At 38.7% G+C, this 18145-nt stretch overlaps 1 protein-coding gene across 2 annotated transcripts in view; it reads left to right on the forward strand.

The window, feature by feature from the left end:
* The window catches only part of LOC145984143 (solute carrier family 41 member 1-like), a 251261-nt gene that overhangs the window by 74190 nt on the left and 158926 nt on the right, over positions 1-18145 (forward strand). The window contains exon 1 of one of the 2 annotated variants that reach the window (XM_083117594.1): positions 11252-11454. The exons of the other annotated variant lie outside the window; for it this stretch is intronic. The gene's annotated coding sequence lies outside the window, so the exon portion shown is untranslated. Of the gene's footprint in view, positions 1-11251; positions 11455-18145 lie in introns of those variants that run through there. 2 annotated transcript variants of the gene reach the window in all.

The following is an 18145-nucleotide window of genomic DNA, read 5'->3' on the forward strand; positions in this document are numbered from 1 at the left end:
TTGGTAATATCCTTCAAAGCCGTATGATCCCAATATAATCCTTGCCTTCCAGGAAGTTCGGTGCAAAAAAAATAACCATTGATTACATAACAAATGCTAAAACCATTATATTTTGATTATTTAATTTCAGTAATTGGGAAGTCTTTCGGGGAGGGTCCGGATCTCCTGAACCCCTCCCCCAAATAAATACGTCCTTGGCCCTTTTCACCCCCAAGTTTTGGCCCCCAATCGCCACTGCTAGGTCTCATAATCACAAGCAACTTTGTAGGAATCAACGGAGTTCATAGGTGTGCTTCCCGGGATAATAATAAAATAATTTAAGGAAATATATTTCTTAAATGAATTATTTCATAAATAATTTTGTACATTCTTTTTTCAATCCCAACGTTTGAAAAGGCAATCTTCACGTTTAACAACTATTACGGAGGAGATCTGCCTCCTAAACCATGGAAATCCGTCGTCGAAGTATGGAAATTACAAAATGTTTGAGCAAGTGCTGCAAAATTCAATTTCAGGGAAATACGTATATTGCCTTAATATTATTGAAAATTTCCCACTACAAGTCCCCTACTTCCGGAATCGGAACACAGGTCTCCCACATGGCATTCAGACGAACTGATGACTGGATTATTGTAACAGAACTATTCTCTATCCCCGGAATCTGTGGAGCAAGCCCGCACATAGGGGCAAAGAAGGGGGGAAATCAAGTGTGCAGAGCGAAGGCTGTTACAGCTGCTGCAAAGGTTGTTACAGCAGTCGCTTTCCTCTCCACGCAATCCCGTTCCCTCTCACGTTTTCATTGGTGAAGCCGTCTCGCGTCACTACTTGCGCAGAGACTTGTTTTCGTTCGCTTACTCCAGAGATACCCGAGACAGATTATAATACGCAAATACGTTGGAAAATCACAGTTACAAAACTAACGAAGAAAACAATGATTTGCAAGTAATGTCTGTCGATAACTCGCGCTCTCGTGATACTGAAGACGGAGGTCGAGAAAAATTCAATCGAACCGGTTATCTTTGACTTTCGTAAATAGGAAATATTCGAATCAGTTCGTACAGTACCTCTGATAACAATCAAACTCACCACTTTACGAAATTTCATTGTTGTTTATCGATGGTTTGTTTTCTAAGATGTGATGTCAATTGCTTAACTGTATTTTCATTTTGATTAATATCACTACGAACAGCTTAGGTTGCTATAAAAACTCGATTTGTGCAATCAAATACTCCTAGATATATTATTTTATTAACATAACCTATACATGTCAAATGAAAGGATTCAATTTTATGAGTATAAATGTTTTCAAGTTATAAGTTTAACGAACAAAATTTATCCTGAATGAAAATTTTACAAATGTCTGTTGAATGAACTAACGAAAAATTTACAAAATGTTCTATTAGGTATTTTAGATGGATCCAATTGGTTTGAAATAAACAGACTTTTTCCACGAACACGAGAAAATATTCAAAAGTATTTTTACTTGGTATATTTTCACAAAACTAAACTAAAAACATATTTTTCGTAATAACTTTCGTTAGGAAAGATCCATTTAAAAATTTAATTCCTTCCCAATTCCAGGAACTGTTTGCTTTTTCTCTTGCTGTCGGTTATTGGGAAGTTTTATATTAGACCTGGGATCTAGTCTTCAGTGTTCACGTACGTTATTGAGAATGCTTCTTCTTGAAGAAAAACTGTTCCGGGCTGAAAATTCATAAAAAAAACAGTCATAATTCGTGTGTAAACCTTATTGAAATACTTGCCAAACTATATTCTTATGGAACAAAACGTTGTTGATAATAGAAGTGCTACAATAAAATCCTCTGATTCAATATTCAAACTAACTATTAACGATTAGGGAAATATTATACTTTCTCATTATGGAAGAAAATAATACGATTTGCAGTGTATTTTTATGAAAGTACGGTGAGCAGCGGCGGCGATTAGGTGGGGCGAAGGGGACAGTTGCCCCTCCCCCACTTCTCGCCACTTTTGCACCCTCACTATGCTAAACCTTATCTACTGTATTTGCCGCCCCCCCCCCCCTTTTGGAACGCGGTACCTGTTTTCGTCAGCCTGCCTTAATATCATTGAATAAACATTTATAAACATTAATAATTAACTACAGTATGTGTATATAAGTGTGTGTGTTTGTCACCAAAACTGAGAACTCTTTGAAATCTAAACAGGTCAGAACTAATTTATCCAGCACTAGTAGTTTACATAATAACACCCCCCCCCCACACACACATATATATATATATATATATATATATATATATATATATATATATATATATATATATATATATATATATATATATATAAATGTATATATGACGTGTATATATGTGTGTGTGTGTGTGTTTGTTCCGGCATAACTCTCGAACGCTTGGAGCGATTTCAAACAAACTTCGTATATATATCACTTGCAATCTTGAAAGAAATACTGTTGTGGTATGACACCCCTGGCACCCCTAAGGGTGAGGGTGGAAGGGGGTGACATGTAAAAATAATGGAAAATGACCGATATTAGTGTGGAATCCATAGTTTTCGGGGTCTCTAAGATGAATAGTGACACTCCCAATGCCGTTCAACTCCAAAACATTATTAGTGTGGAATCCGTAGTTTTCGGGGTCGCTAAGATGAATAGTGATACTCCCAATGCCGTTCAACTTCAAGACATCCCTGGCACCCCTCGAGAGTTGGGGTGGGAAGGGGGTGACAGGTACAACGACCGATATTAGTGTGGAATGCATAGTTTTCGGGGTCGCTAAGATGAATCGTGAAACTCACAATGCCGTTCAACTCCAAGACACTCTTGGAACCCCTTGGGGTGTGGGTGGGAATGGGGTGGCATATAAAAATAATCGAAAACGACCGATATTAGTGTGGAATCTATAGTTTTCGGAGTCTCTAAGATGAATAGTGACACTCCCAATGCCGTTCAACTCCAAGACACCCCTGGCACCCCTGGCACCCCTAGGGAGGGTGAGAAGGAGGTGACATGTAAAAATAATCGAAAACGACCGATATTAGTGTGGAATCTATAGTTTTCGGGGTCGCTAAGATGAATATTGTATGTGCCATATTTAAACGACCTCCATGTCCCATATCGGAGGCAAAACCACAACTACAAATGTTGGGGGTGCAGAACGCACCGACAAAGAAAGGCTAGTTCAGAGTAGGGATGGCCAAACGGATCCGGATCCGGATCCCAAAGTTACGGATCTGGATCCGGATCCGAAAGTTCCGGATCTGGATCCGGATCCGGATCTGAAAGTTTCGGATCTGGATCCGGATCCGAGAGTTCCGGATCCAAAAGTTACGGATCTGGATCCGGATCCGAAAGTTCCGGATCTGGATCCGGATCCGGATCCGGGTCTGAAAGTTTCGGCTGACACACAAGTGCACAAAAATAATCTTACTTGTTTAACATAAAATGTCAGAGGTGATTTTGTAAATGCCATTGAAACGAATATGTATTCATTCGAATGTATTGGAAATGGAAACCCGCATAAATGTGAGACATTCCATTCCAGAATGAAACCTTTAACACATATAACAAATTAGAAATGTTATACAAAAATTATGCAATTGTTCTACACTTACAGTTTTACAAATTAAAATAAAACATTATAATATATGCAGTGTTATATAATTACAAAGTGTAAGACTAACAAGGGAGGTTATCTAAGTGTCCCCCTCCGATTTCCATGAAACTTGGCAGGCGTATAGTGGGGCCCCAAGGAAGAAATACGTGTTTTTTTGTTTCAGCTAAAAAACTGTTTTAGGGGGTAAAACCCCCTCAAATGTCAAGATTAGGACAACTTGAAGTGAGGATCTGACCCCTGTGTCCCCCTTCGATTTCCATGATACTTAGCAGGTGTGTGTATAAACGGGCCCAAAGAAAGAAATACGTTTTTTTTTTTGCTTCAGCTAAAAAACTGTTTTAGGGGGCAAAACCCCCTCAAATGTCAAGATGAGGACAAATTGAAGTGAGGATCTGACCCCTGTGTCCCTCCGATTTCCATGAAACTTGGTAGGTCTATAGTGGGGCCCAATGGAAGAAATACGTGTTTTTTTGTTTCAGCTAAAAAACGGTTTTAGGGGGCAAAACCCCCTCAAATGTCAAGATGAGGACAAATTTATGTGTGCATTTGACCTATGTGTCCCCCTCCGATTTCCATGGAACTTGGCAGGTGTATAGTGGGGCCCAATGGAAGAAATACGTGTTTTTTTTTGTTTCAGCTAAAAAACGGTTTTACAGGGCAAAACCCACTCAATTGTCAAGATGAGGACAAATTGAAGTGGGGATCTGACCCGTGTGTCCCCCTCCGATTTCCATGAAACTTGGCAGGTGTGTGTATAAACGGACCCAAATGAAGAAATACGTGTTTTTTTTTTGTTTGGGCTAAAAATCTGTTCTAGGGGGCAACCTCCCCTGAAATGTCAAGATGAGGACAAATTGAAGTGGGGATCTGACCCCTGTGTTCCCTTTCGATTTCCATGAAACGTGTTAGGTGTATAGAGGGGCCCAAAGGAAGAAATACGTGTTTTTTTTTGTTTCAGCTAAAAACTGTGTTAGGGGGCAAAATCCCCTGAAATGTCAAGATGAGGACAAATTGAAGTGGGGATCTGACCCCTGTGTCCCCCTCCGATTTTCATGAAACTTTCCAGGTGTATAGAGGGGCCCAAAGGAAGAAATACGTTTTTTTTTCGGCTAAAAAACGGTTTTAGGGGGCAAAACCCGCCTCAAATATCAAGATGAGTACAAATTGACGTGTGGATCATCTTACCCCTGTGTCCCCCTCCGATTTCCATGCAATTTGACAGGTGTATAGAGAGGCCCTATGCCCCCTGTTTCTTCCTATGCCACCCACTTAAACCGAGCAGGGAGGAGGGAGGCGGGCGTTTTTTCCTGGTTCGTTCGACTGTTTTTTTCTTTCTGTTTTTTATTTTTTTTTCCAAGGGTAGCAAAATGTTCAGTCCAGTCCCATCCTTCAATACCAGTGTCAGTAACATCTCGATGAACAAAGGACAATTTGATCAAATCTTAATGTTTTCGGCTTTCATTACGTCTATTAATTATAATCATTATTATTGTACATATTCAAACTTACATGCAAAAAATGTAAACCAATATCAAGTTCAACGAAAGATTGTTTTTATAAAGTTCACTTTATGCCCAAAAAGGCTAATCGGGGTTGAACCTACAGCTTAAAGTGGGATTCGAACTACCCCCACCGGGTAAGGAATTCTGATCCCCTTGATTTCAGAACGACGTTATCACTACATCCTGGAGGAGGCCCAGTTCAATGAGAGAGATTTCGAAATAGAAACTTTGGTTTCTCATAGGTTTCTCTTTTTGTGCCCCTTTTGGCTAATTTGCGAAGATGGGGATGAGTGGTGATATGATGGAATTGATGAATGGACACTCACGAACATCCATGCCCATGTCAGGATTCGAATCTGGAACCCGTGGCGTTGTAGCGAATTACTCCGCTACGTTGCCGGCTGGTTTCTCAGCGGGTTAACACTTTTAACTGTGAAGAGTACAGAATATAATCCCCTTTTAAACTGGATCCCTAATTCGATATGCAGTGGAGATGCACTACATGCTGGTTCATATATTAAATTGATTAATATTGATTTTGTGTTTTAAGTGCACAGTAGGTTAATCGGGACTGGACCTACAGTTTAAAGTGGGATCCGAACCACCATGTGCCTCGGTGCCACCATCATTATCTTATATGAAAAAATATATATGATATTTATAACTTAATTTCTGCTTTGCTCGAAATGCTACCTTCCACCGCCCTTCTTGGCGAAGTCGTTAGTACAGTGTGCTACGACGCCAGGGTTTCTGGGTTCAGATCAAGGCCTGGGTGTCTCTTCCTAACTTTCATATCATCACAGCACATCCACATCTTCGCGGTTGAATAAAAATTACAGAAATGTTTATTAACGTCGCCAAGAACAAAGACTATGAAAAGTCTACTGAGCAGAAATAAAATTATTAAATATATTATTATTTTACACTGTGAAAAAAGTAATTCACGGATGTTACTTGTTTAAAATGTGTCAGCCACAAATATGTTTAATTACATCGATTTTAAGAATAATTTTAAAAATATATTATTATTATAACGTACTTGTGTTTATTATAAAGCTAAGTGAAAGAGAATGTAGCGTAGCGACAATCTTTAATTGTTTATTATCACGGACTTCCGCCTTCTGCAGGTGTTCTTTTTTTCGTTTTTTTCCCCCAGAAAGATGTTAAGTAAATTATTCTGCAGGGCAGGGCACATTTTTAAAACAAAAACAATACTATTCCCTTACAAAAATGACTGCGCCAATTTAAAGTTATCTTGTTCCAGCGCCAGCCTGCACTGTTTTAAAACGATAAGTTCTGTGATTTTAATAAGATTATGCGTGTGGTGTGTGAAATACATACTTTATACATTGATGTTTATTTTCTCTGGGACGAACATGGGTCCAAGGGCGCTCGCAGGATTTTTCTCAAGGGGCCAGCAGAGCTTCAGTCGCAATTCTTTGCAGATCATGAAATTTGAATTGAAATAACAATACCTACATTACTACTAATTTGGGAAACAACATTTTAACAGTGTGCAACCAGAATATACATTTCCTAATTGTAAATATCTCCGTCGGATAACCTGCCTTTGCTTTTGCTGCCATTAAAAAAAAAAACATTCTATGGCGCCCTCTTTTTTTTCCATATATTTTTGCCAGCCTCCTCTCCTACTCCTCGCTACGGGCCTGTCTTCATCCCTCCCCCAACATGTCGCTGGGCGATGCAGTGACCATAGACAGAGGAGGGCTGGCTGCTGACACCCGAGAAGCGCGAAAAGATGTGGCAACGCTTCGACTGTCAACAGAGACACACGTTGAGATTTCGGCAGGAAGAGGGGTGAGGTAAGGTCGCGAACAGAATAGTCACCATGCAGAATAGTGACACTCCCAATGCCGTTCTACTCCAAGACACCTCTTGCACCTCTAGGGTTGGAGTGGGAAGGGGGTGACATGTAAAAATAATCGAAAGCGACCGATATTAGTGTGAAATCCATAGTTTTCGGCGTCGCTAAGATGAATAGTGACACTCCTAATGCCGTTCAACTCGAAGTTCATTTTACACTATAGTTAGAATTCATTATTTTCCTGTCTAATAGAAGATTGGGATAAAAAATACCCGAGCAACGACGGGCAATCAGCTAGTATTGTATAATATTAAAATATTAGTCATCCTATAATACTTAATTTAGTCTTAACATTCTACGTGTGTATATCATTAAGAAAGTATACTATATTTACGACATAGAAAGATTTTCGTATTTATTGAAGTCTCTTATCGTAACCCAGTTTATGTTTTTGTGAATAACTATATTTTATATTTTACTTATTTATTTTGGAATTAAGTTCTAGGTCTTTGTCAACTGTGGTCAGAATCCTTCAAGTGCTACTAATAAGAAATGAACAATTGCAACAATTTTGTTCATGTGAGTAAAGCCAAGGCTGGGAATATTTGCATGTGTCTCAGTATTTCTCATCCTCCCTGTAACGTTTTTGTATACAAAAGAATCAATGCCATTTTGTGCATTATAAGAGGGAAAAAACCATCTTGCAATAAACACTACTGCTGATCGTATCAACGTTCTTAACATATTTTCATATCCGTACTCTTTATTTTGTTGGAAGTGAATTAATCATATGTGGGCGATCAACAAATCTTCGTGGAAAAACATTCCTTTTGGTGTACCTCAAGGCACTGTACTCGGCCCCCTCTTATTTGCTCTGTGTATAAACGACCTCCCGACGGTGCTTAACTGCTGTAAATACCATATCTATGTCGACGATTTTCAGTTATATTTCTCTTTACCCCCGCAAGAAATACTGCATGCAATAGAAATTGTGAACAATTACCTTCAACAAATAAGTACTTGGTCTGCACACCATGGCTTACATCTAAACCCGACTAAAACCTGGTGTATTATTCTAGGTTCCCCTAGAATTTTGTGCAAAATAGATAAATTTGGCCTCCCTAAACTCAACGTAAATGATACGCATCTGCCCTTCTCCACAACTGTTAAGAATCTGGGTGTGATACTCAACCATCATATCACCTGGGCAGAGCACGTTAACTGGGTATCTAGAAGACCTTTCGGTGCATTGCATTCACTCTATCGGCTCAAAAACTTCCTCCCTGAACGCATAAAAATTAAACTGTTCCAGTCTCTTGTCTTTCCCATTGTTGACTATTGCGACATTGCTTTCTTGGATGTCAAGCTAAACGACTGCAGAGAATCCAAAATGCCTGCATTTGTTTCGTTTTCGATCTAAAATACTCAGAGCATTTGACATCGTACTTTGCGAAGGTCGAGTGGCTTAAATTAAGCGATAAACGTAATTTTCATAAGTTAATTTTACTGTACAAAATCCTCCAAATAAAAGACCCGCAATATCTCTATAACCGATTTCAACATCTTTCCGACTTTCACAGCTGCAACACCAGATTGCGCGAAAGGTCTCTGCTCTCCATTCCACTCCACAAATTCTTTTACTGTTACCTCAGCAGGCCTTTGGAACAAGTTGCCACCTGAAATTCATGTCTCTTCCTCAATTGTGACGTTCAAAAAAATGTTAAAGTTACACATATTATATAATGAAAATTAAATGTTTGACTTCCCTAATAAAGTGGCTGGTGCAGAGAATGATAGAAGGACGCAAGGCACAAAAATGATTTAACGTAATAGTTAAGATGATATCGTCGAAGTATACCGTTTTGGTCTGTGTTTAAGTAAGTGTAATGTTGGTAAAAGTAAAAAAAAAAGTAAAGTGCTCCCCTGTGGATAGCACCACGCCATGAAGGCGTATAGGGGGTGTGGGGGTAACGCCTCACACTTTCTTGATCCGGTCGTGAGTGGGGGTGATGTGATCAGCATCACGCCCCTGACCGCCTTTACCCCCCAGGGTTTCCCCCAGGTACCCATGTTATTCGACGCTGGGTTGGCCCCGGGGCCGCTTGGACTATGCTTAAGTAAGTGTAATGTTACTTATTTGCTTGTACGTGTGTATGTGTAAGGGCAAAAATATGTATGTGGGTGTGTGTGTGCGTGTGTGTGCCCGTATCTATAGGTTAGATTACCATTCTTATACTGTATGTATTTTTTTTCTCTGTAATTTTTATATATTTTTTTCTTTCTTTCTTTTTCAATATTTCAATATTCCACATTCAATTTTTTTGTAAACATGGTCAAGTGTAAGAAAAGGCTCCACAGCCTTAACTTCGCCATGTAAAAGAAGACGAAATAAATAAAATAAATACATACCAAAATAAAGTATTTTAATGACTGGTTATAATGTGAAACAGTAGCGTCCCTAGAATTTTTCTAAGGTGGGAAGAAAATGATTTCAGGGCTCTATTGTCCCATCTTTTTGTGCATCTGACACATTTCCTCTTCATAATTACAACACAATGGATAAATTACAGATTCAATTTCACACAATGTAGAGAATTGAGTTTTTCAATTTTTTATTCAATTAGTGTAGATTAAGATCCATGCCTTGTCTTCAATATTAACAATAAATAATCCGTGGCGTGAGGGCAAGTGCGTACCTCAATCGCACCAGAGGTGGGCGATCATCCAACCTGTTACGGGGTTTCACGATGATGGGTGGCCTCCGGTCCCATACACAGGCCGAAATCTCACGAGAAAAGTTGTTACGCTTTCCCCAGGAGGAGGAGGCGCTTTTTCTTTTTCCAGTCAACTTGTGAATACGGGTTCATTTCTTGCTTTCTGATTGGCTGTTGGAAAGTTCCGGTGCTCTGATTGCGAGAATATCTTATTTGCGCTGTACGTTAGGTTAGGTTAGGTTAGGTTAGATTAGATTAGAAAGCAGCAAATTTGCGCTGAAAATAGGAAAATGATTCTCACAATCAGAGCACCGTAACTTTCCAACAGCCAATGAGAGAGCAAGAAATGAACCCGCATTCACAAGTTGTGTGGAAAAAGAAATTCGCCCCCAGGAGACTCGAACCTGTGCGCGTCCCATAGCCGAAGCCCAATTAGACCGTACGGTGCGGGTACGTCTTCATAGATTACATACATAATAATTTGGATGATTTATGTTTTAATTTTGAAATTGTTTGTTTGTATAACACAGGCAATTGAAAATGCAATAACAATATAATATGATAAATAACAATGTGGTACAAATAAATAAAAGCGTTATTGTAACTTCCATTACTTCCGTAATTTATTGAAAATAATTTTTTGGGTGCGTCAACACTGGTGTTATTTGCTTCCGTTACATTATACAGGCCAATCTCCTTACTGTAAATAAAATAAATACTTGTTTCTCAGGAGAAAAATATCCTTACCTACACACAGCCCTACGGAGGATTATACTGGCCGTAGGTTCAGACGCCAAAGCCTCGTTGGCCAACAACTTCAGGTAAAGTCATCCCATGGGTAATAATAATAATAACAGCGATAATAATATCAATATGTACAGTAAAAGGGTATTAATAATATTAACAGTAATAAGAACAGTAAGTTCCGCTTTGAAATCGGCAAAACTTTATAAAACGTTTTGAAGTAATGTCCTACTTTCAGAATTAGGCTATTCGTTTATTGAACTGCGAAGTAAATTTTTAAAAATGATGAAGTGGATCGACTCTCGAAAACAATGCACGATAAGCTAAGCAAGCAAAAGTAGTTCACAGCCCCTGATCTTGTCAAGAGGAAACGCCGGAGTGGGGATTCTTATCGGGTAAATTTAGCAAGAATCGCGGCAAAGTTGACGATAATCGATTTGGAACTTTTCAGCGCACCTTCCCACTCACGATCGCGTGAGGGACCGTCCCCCTCCCCCTTCCCCGCCGTCCGGGAGGGAAATAGGGCGACCAGAGGAAGAAGAGACAGACTGGAGAATACAGTTCGGAGAAAGAGACTCGTTATCAAAGTGCGATAAACACCTGAAAGAACCCGCTTATCTGTGTAGTGGGGGGAAACTTTGGAGGGTAATTCAAGCGCTCCTTTAGTCTAGCGTCGATCTCTCATCTTGAACAGTCGACTGTGCCTTCGGTTCGACCCACTTTATATATAGGTTTCTTTTTTCTTGTTTTTTTTTCATAACCACATTTTTGTCTGCGGCGAGATAGCGGTTTCCTTCCCCTTATGATATACGTCATTTGAGAACGTGACTTAGGAATTCGCTGCAATCACGCTTACTCTGTTCTTCTACCGGGCGGAAGAGGATCGGTGTGTTTGTCGTGCGAGTTGTCTTGAGTGAAGTAATTCCTGTTCGTCGCGACGAAAGCGTTTACTCCTAGCTGTCTTCCTGGCTTTGTGCAACGTCGAGCTTTCTCATAGCAGTTCATGATCCTTCCAGCGCTAGCAGCTGGAAAACGAAAAGCAGCAAGACGGTTAGGTAAGTTACCTTAGTTTCTAATGCTTCGGAAAGCTTTTCCGTGACTTCCAAAACTCTTGTTTTCTGTGTGTCCAAGGAATTTGGGATGAGCTCAGAAAATGACAAATTAAACTTTTTTCCCAGTAAAGACCAAGGAATAATTTCATATTTGGGGGAGGCGGGTTGTAATGCTGCCAGTTTTGTACAATTTTTGAGTTTGTTTGACTGGTTTTAAGTCCACTTTATTCACAGAAGGTCTAATCGGGAATGAACGTAAAGTTAAAAGTTGGATCGGAACCAGTATGTGCCACCATCGAACCCGGGATCCCTTGATTAGAAGGCGACGACGGTGTATAAAATTCTCTTGTAAGCAATTATGGAATAAAAAATTTTGACTTTCAAGTTCTTACATGTAAATCATGTGTTCATGTGCAGAATTCTCCCAGAAGTCCAAACGTTAATGCAGAACACGTGAATGGTAATTTTTTGTTTATAATTGATGTCATTACTTAGTGGTAGGAAACTTATTGTATCTGTGAAACAGGTGAGCCAGGAAGCAGCCAATTTTCCGGAGGTGGAGTGAGGAAATACCATCATAGGCCTTAATTTAGCATCGCCATTAGATTTTCCTCAAATATTTCTAAAGTTGGCATTAATAGAACAACGACTCGAAAAGACATAAATTCAAATAAGTAAAGTAAATTAGTGATTAACTGCCCAACCAACCATGAACATACACTCGGATACATGAAATTTGACGTCTGGCAGAATTTACGCTGTTGCCATGTAGGTGCAGAGCACCTGCTCACGACTGGATTTACCCTCAAAATTACGATGTCTGCTCGTGTTTGGTAGTTCACCTTTGTATTATACTTAATGCAAAATTTGCATCAACATTTGTTGGAATGCTCAAGGATGACAAGAGTCTATTTCCCTTTGCGGGGAGGGTTGACGCTTGGACAAGGCAACACTGCACGTTGGACGTTGCTACATCGTATAAGGGAATATATCAATCTTGACCTTCGCTCGTTGTGCCTTGACCGCTGGTATAGGTGCTGGTATTCATCCCATTTTTCAGCGCCCTATCTCTTTTCGCCAGGCCAGTGGCAGTCCAATCTGCGCTCCTGGGGAAATGAGATTTCAACTTAAATTAAATCTAAATTTAAAAGTACCATTGTTTGATATATGATTGATTGATTTGTTTTTATTTTACTTCGCTTCTTGTGCCACTTTTCGGCTAATATGCGAAGATGGGGATTAGTGATGATGTGATGAAATTGATGAATGGACACTCACAAACATCCATGCCCAGGCCAGGATTCAAACCCGGGACCCCTGGCGTCGTAGCGCGATGTTTGATATATGAAGAGTGCAATCAAGTAATTAATATTTAAAGAGAAAGCTTCAAAGCCTTGTGACAATATAATGGAGTCTAATATAAATATTGACGCTTGACCAATCTTAAGGTGATATTTATTTTGTAGTTGTATGTTTAATTAATATAAAGTGACCTAACTCTACTTTGAAATGGATTTAAGTATTTATATCACGTTTCATCTTTCCATATATTCTTCCAAGGGGGTACAAAAGTTTCTCTTTTCAAATGAGTGGAACAAATCTTTTTTTCTTTCAAAGGGAGCAAAAGAAAATACTTTTCCAGGAGGGCAAACAACATTTTCGCAAGGAGGGAATATATACTTGGAAATTGTGCAAATGCTCTATTTTGAATTAATTGAAAGAGGAATAACGTTTATTTTACTTTTGTAAAAGCAGCAATTAACCAAATGAAATTTTTCACCATTCGTTTTCCAGAGGGGAGCAAGTGCTCCTGTCCCCGATGGATACGTCCTTGTAAGATGCATATTTCCACAAAGAATAACGCTTTACATACATGTAGAAATAAGACAATTTTATTTCATCTACAGTAACAGAATAAATGTCTCAAATTATCTACAGAGTTTTAATTGTTGATTTTGAAATTTTTAAATAATAATAATAATTCAATACATCGCGTGCAGATCTCATTGGAAACAAATCTTTGGCCGATAATGAATTTGCATATTTATAGAAGTACACACAACAATGTTTCTTTCTTTTCTATTATTATTGTCCCATACCTTAAATGAATGTATTGAAGCTGAAGCAACGATATATTAATGGATCATGGCCGATTGTAATCAGCTTTAATTCTGAATGCAACATTATAAAAGCACACTTTACATGTGTATTATGTAGGCTATATATATGTATTTTATCATTGCATGCAAGAAAATTGACAGAACGTTTCATTTTCGTGTAAAGAAAATGTACCTGATAGGCTAAAATTTATATCGTTATAGAAATGAAATATTATGTGATACACAATATTAACAAGCGCAGGAACGTAATTTATAAACAAATCAGAGGCGCAACTACAAATTTTTGTCTGAGGGGGGGGGCAAGTACCAGGATAAATGTACCAATAATAATAATAATATTAATTATTGTTGTTATTATTATTTTAAATAATAATGCTAATAATAGTAATGTTATTATTGTTATTGTTATTATTGATTTTCTTTATTTTACTTCGCTTATTGTGCCAAGTCTGGCAAATTTGGGGGTGAGTGATGATATGATGAAACATCCATGAAATTAATATTGATTTAATAGGGCGCAAATAATTTCACGCGACGCCAATGCATTCTCTATTTTACAACTTTTGTGCCTCCCCGATGGTGTAATTGTAACATCGTCGCCTTGTGATCAAGGAATACCGGGTTCGATACCCGCTGGAGACACATGACACAGTGTTTCGGATCCCACTTTAAACTGTAGGTCCAGTCCCGATTATTCTTTCTGTGCGTAAAGTGAACTTAAAACCACAAACCAATCAATAAATTTTACAGCTTATTTTCATTTAGATCGTTCGGCACCCAGCAACCGGTCTGAACTTGATAAGACTATTTATTGATTGATTTGGTGTTTTTAAGTCCACTTTATGCACAATAAGGCTAATCGGGACTGGACTTACATTTTAAAGTGGGATCCTAACCACTAGGTGCCTCCACCGGGTTCGAACCCGGGACCCCTTGATTGCAAGGCAATGACGCTACCACAGCGCCATCGGGGGGGGGGGGACCCTTGATAAGACTAAGAAGAGCAGGCATTGCGAGCGAAGCAAGCAAGAAAATTTTACGAAAAGTTTTTTTATTTGTATAAAATATGAAGTTGTGGGAGGTGATTCCCCCTGCAGATACTTGGCCGTCAATGTTTGCTCCCTTGCCCCCTAGAACTCATTTCTGACCAAGGTTGGGGGGGGGGGGCAATGCCCCCCTGTGGTTGCGCCACTGAAACAAATGCCATCATCATTAACATGTTCTAGATGTAACTTGGTATTTAAAGACGAATGTAAATCTGTTTTACCCATTCGAACGCTTTTTAAGGTGGATATTCTCTCTCTTGCCTTTCTCTTTCTATTTCTTTCTTTTGGCTTAATCCAGACGATGAGCGATTAACTTATTCTGATCACAGAACAAACACAATGATGCACTCACGCCCAAACCCGGGTTCGAACTTTAGACCTCCGACATCGTAGCACATTACCACATTGGTCGGGTTCTCCTTCACTAATTAGGACGCAATTTCTCGAGTGTCAACGATTAAATACAATGTTATCTGTTCGAAAATAGTGCTTCACAAGATATTTATGATGTCAATCTGGAGGAAAAAAAATAGAAATTGTGGTTATCGAGCTGAGAGTTCAAGAGATTTGTGTTTAATATATGTTCGGTTATTAGAGAGTACATTATTCATATAAAATGACAACTTATATCACAATTTTGATTTATATTTCCAGTTCAACAAGAACTGCAAACATTTTTCAGTAAATTGTGGAAATGTGAGTTCGAAAACTTGCAAATTCTACCTGTATAATTAACTGTGATAATTCTTGTGAGCAACAATAATGTAGATAAATATAATCGTAAGCATACCGTACTGTGCAGATTAACTGGGACAACGTTGGAGTTAAAAATGTTTTACATACCTTTTATACATGAATGTGTTACAAGGTTTTCCAGTTTCTGATGTGGCCACTTTTAACTGCAAGTAATTTCACAAATAGCTCACTTATTTTGAACTTCGTTTAGGTATTGGAAACGTGACAAGGAGTAATGTTCTGCTGGAAAATAATATTGCCATTAGCGAAGACCGTCCGTTGTGGAATGTCTCGGTATTTCTCTGCCTTCATCATTCCTTCAATAGGACAAAAGTTTCCAGGTCTTCCAAAGCTAAATCACACCGAAAACATTTTTTTAACTAGGAGGTTCACACCCTTCTATAAAAGTACTTCTCGGCCATTGTTTTGGCATAGGATTTTTCTGTATCCTTGGATAAAAAATTAACTCAACTCTCAGCATCACTCTTTCCCGATCATTAATCCAATGCTTGATTTTTTTTAGCACATTTCATACATTTCTTCTTCATTTCTGCTATGAGGAGTATTTTTTGAGAGATATCCGCACAGGTCTTCCAGCTTCTAATATCCGACGGTGCACCGTGGATGAGTTCATATGAATACCTCCAGCTGCAAACCTGACCCTTTTTTCTGGCAATATCATACACTTCCTTACTATACTTTGAACAGTTCTTTGTGACTTTTGTGTTCTCTTCCACATTTTCCATTTTGTTTTGGTGACATGCACCAGGCCGTATCCAGGATTTTTTTGAGGTGGGGAGGCCAAGCTCGAAACTGTGCTTGTGTGTGTGTGTGTGTGTGTATTGTCATGAAAATGTATGTAAATTATTAAATAATTAATTGATTTGCATTAAAATATTTCATGGCTCGAGGAGTGGGCCATAGCCCCTTGCCACCCCCCCCCCCCTTGGATACAGACCTGGCATGCACCCACTTCTACTGTATATTCCAGTAAGCTTCAAACACTAGATTTACTGACGAGGAGTTTCCATAAGTTCTACAATTATAGGACCCCCTTTTCCGTGATGTATCAATCTTGCAACACTGCAATGAAAAACTACGCATGCATAAACTAGTGAACAGATTCTAGTTCGGAAATGAGCTGTATCTGCCAGTAGGTGATAAGATTAAATGGATGAAGAGACAATCACAAACACACAGGGCCAACGCACAACACAAACCCCACAGAGGATTATACTGGCTGTAAGTTCAGACGCCAGAGCTTCGTTAGTCTGCAAAATACAGTACAGTGTGTACTACGTGAAAGAGAGGTTGACATTTTCGTGTCTCCAGAAAGGGTTGCCCCTTACACCCCTAAAATGGTATTGAGGCAAAGTAAATAAAACAAATATTTTCTTACATTGTCACAATTAATTCGCACAGTTCTGTATGTAGAAATTCATGAAAAGAACGTCTGTACGAAACGCCATACGACAGTTTTGAAACTTTGAAACTGTGTTACATTTCAGGCTGTTATCAACACAGATACAGATTTTTAATTACGTGTATGCACATGTAATTGTGAACACGCAATTCAACACATGAGTAAGGTAGCACATATGATATTCTAAGTACAGGAATTAGGCACAGTCATAATTGCTTTAAGTCTGGTTTATTCAATAAACGTTATTTATATTTATTTCGTCGATTGTGTAGACAATAAAAAGTCGGATTAGTTTGACACTCGCTATTGATACCCTCCGAACACACTGGAAATTTTTACTCACTACATAATGCTCTAGATTTGCACCTTCTCTAAGTACTATTGGCATGATATTTTCCTGAAATGATAAGTAATGCACGACTAACTAATGTACACGTGAACCAAGGTTGATATGTTCGAAGTCTGAAATTGTTGACTTCTTTATTTTTCACTCACGTGTTGGACATTACAAAATTGTTGTTACTTATCATATCGCGAGAATTGTTTGTGTCATATCAAAAACGATTTATCTGAGCTTTTGTGTACACAGTGACAAAAGATTAATGTGAACAATGTTACCGAGATTTTTAGAAATACCCTTTTGAGTTATTCTGAAAGTTCAATTCAAGAGGATAAAATTTCAACTATGGATGTGCTAACAACGCTGCAGCCATTTCCTAACTTTCGAATGATCCAACCAAGTACTACCTACAGGAATAATGTTTATAATATGCATATGCCGACATGTGAGACTGCAAACCTTTATACTGTGTAGAGGACATCACGGCAAATGATTTCTCTTAATGATGTTCTTCTAGATTTGTTATTCTCTGTAATGATATTCTCCTCGTTTCAACGATACGAGCCCTCGAGACACGGCAAGTATTTTCTGTATAAGTATACAACCATGCAGCACATATCCAAGGTTGCCACTGACACAGTTTCTTAGTCGAAGAATGCACTGAAAGCAGTCCTATGGAATCATTATCAATCTTACCTGACGAGACGTCATCAGGATAAAATTTGGTGTGCCGTATCTCGAAAAATTTCCCGTGCCGATTCCAACTTCGGGAAAGATTTCCCAACTTTTCGGGATTCCAAACAGTCGGGAAATTCCAAAGGATCATGTTCAACAGTGGTTAAATCTCGAAGTTTTCTCCATTATAAGCATCTGGAACTTACTGGAAATTGCCAGTTTTAATTCCAGAAAAGCAAATATAATCACTTGAGAGGAAAATTGAAAATTCGAGATGTTCACGTCCCGAAAATTACCCGACTTAGTCGGGAAATGGTGAATCTTTCTCGTCTCGACGGTTGGCATTTAAAAAAAT

The sequence above is a fragment of the Lepisma saccharinum genome, chromosome 2 (genome assembly GCF_977018435.1).
Source record: "Lepisma saccharinum chromosome 2, izLepSacc3.1, whole genome shotgun sequence".
In the NCBI taxonomy this organism is placed as follows: domain Eukaryota; kingdom Metazoa; phylum Arthropoda; class Insecta; order Zygentoma; family Lepismatidae; genus Lepisma; species Lepisma saccharinum.